Here is a 2,516-nt window from a genome sequence, read left to right as displayed (position 1 = left end):
AGGTGACTTTGCTTCCTAGTTCACCAAGAAAATGACAACGTTAAAGAGAATGTCACTCAGCTGCCACCACATCTTCCCTTCTACATGCATCTGTACTCATTTACTCAATCTTCTCTCCTAGTCATGTTTCTAGTCAACCCCTCCATTTGTCACCAGATCCTAGCTAAAAGAGATAGCTCCAGCAATTTTCTCTTTCCTCTCTGTTTGATCACTCTCTTCAACATTTAAACTTGTCGTTTCCTCATATACTTTTTAAAAGCTTTCTTTACTACAATTCCCTTCCAGCTATTCCCCTTTCTCACATTCTCAGGGCAAAACTCTTTGAAAGGGTGTCATACCCACAGTCTCCAATGTCTCTCTTCCCATTTTTTTCTCCAACCTTCTCCAACCAAGCTTTCACTGCCCATCTCTCTTATCAAGTTTCTGTTATCAAGTGGTCATTTCTCAGTCCTCATCTTACTCAACCAATCATTAGCATTGGACAATCATTGTCTCCTCTTTGAAACACTTATTTTTCCTCACTCTGGGCTTCCAAGATTCTCTGCTTGTTTGGTTTTATTCCTACTTCTCTGTTTACTCCTCTTTGTCTACCCTCGATGTTTCTACTCATCTTTGCCTGGGACTCCCCAGGCTCAGTCCTTGAACCCTGTCTCTCTTCTATCTTTGCTTACTCTGTTGGGAAACTGATTCAATCTTATGTCTATAATGCATTTATACTACCAGCCTGTCTCTCTCCCCTGACATCCACACTCATGTACCCATGACATGATATATACATGAACTGAACATCTAAGAAAAACCTAAGCATTCACATGTCTAAAACCAAACTCCTAATAGCCCCACCACCATCAAAACTGCTCCTCCCACAATCTTTCTCATCTCAGCAATTGGCAGCTCTTTAGCCCTACTCAAAACTCCTTGAAGTTTCCTTAACTCTTCTTTTCTCATACGCTACACCCTAATCATCTAGCAAATCTTATTCATTCTACCTTCAAAATATATCCAGAACCCCATCACTTCTCATTGCTTCTACTGCTACAGTTCTAGTCTGACCCACCATCATTATGTGCCTGGATTAGTACAGTAGCCTCTGAACTGAATCTCCTTCTTCTGTCCTTAACCTTTTTTATTCTATTCTCTTCACAGCAATAAAGATATTTCATTAAAACATGTCATATGGCATTCTCTGCTCAACATCTTTCCAGAGTCTTTCTTCCGATCTCCCCTCCTACTACCCTTTTCTTCATTTACTCCACTCCAGCTCTATTGGCATCCTTGTTATTCTTTGAACATATCAGGCATGCTGCCATCTCAGCACCTCTGCACTTGCTGTTCCCTCTGCCTGGAATGCTCTTATAACTGCTTTCATTTTCTCAATGAAATAGGAAGCGGAGTCACCACAGCTCATTTGCTGACTTCCTTAAGATCTTTACTTAGTAAGGTCTCCCTGGAGTGACCCTAACTGATGTTGTAAACCCCACCTAGCGAGTTCAACCCTCCTTTCCCACTTTATTCTTCTGCTAAGCACTTATGACTAACAGGCCATAGAGTTTATGTTCCCCAATCTAGAACATAAGCTTCATGTGGGCAGAAATATTTTTATCTACTTTACCCTAAATACCCAGAATAGGGCCTGGCACATAGAGGCTCATTTGTTGAAAAAATAGAGAATTTTTTTTTTTGCAAATTGCCTTCTTGATGGCTGGGCTCAGCATCATTTATTTTTATCTTGATTTCTCTCCTTGTCTTCTGGTTTGTTTTTCAGTTTTTATTCCATTCCACTACTTACGATTTTCCAAGTAAAAAAAAAAAAATCTTTTTTTAAATTTTATAAACCTGTCTTCCAGTCTGTCTTCACTTCCCTGATAGGTGGGTATGTTCATGTATATTTAGTGTTTCATCTCCTTTCCTTGGAGTGGTAAGAGAATATTAAAGTTGAGATGGGCTTTAGAATTCATCTTGTTCCACTCCCTCATTTGGCACAAAAGGAGACTTTGGTCTAGAAGAGAGAAGAAACTTTTCAACTTTTTTTTCTTTTGCACTCCTAATTCCTAGGTAATAGTGCAGCAGGGCCAGGAGCCCTGGCCTCCAGCCCACCCCCCTCCCACAATACCAACCACCTCATCTTCTTTCTGGTTTCTGTGAGTAAAACTAGATTCTGCTAATTCTTCTGCTTCTTTTATTTTTTTTCACTCCCCTTAGTTACATCATTTTAATATCTTTATAAATATGCTTTTATCTCATTTTACAAGAATATTTATATAAAATAAAAAGGGAATATTTCTGCAGAATTTAAACAAAACCCCTACAGACTCTACTAAAGTTTTCATTAGGTTCTTTTAAGATGTATTATGTATAAATATGCAAAATATGTATTATAATTTAAACTTCAGAACAAAAATGTTTCAGAAAACATGATTGAGATGTTAGTAATAGTACCTACCTCAAAGGGGTATTGAAAAGATTCAATGAGAAAATGTACATTGCCTGGCACACAGACAAGACAAAAGAAACAT

The sequence above is a fragment of the Pteropus vampyrus genome, unplaced genomic scaffold (genome assembly GCF_000151845.1).
Source record: "Pteropus vampyrus isolate Shadow unplaced genomic scaffold, Pvam_2.0 Scaffold22, whole genome shotgun sequence".
NCBI lineage: Eukaryota > Metazoa > Chordata > Mammalia > Chiroptera > Pteropodidae > Pteropus > Pteropus vampyrus.
Note: the sequence above shows the minus strand (reverse complement) of the source record.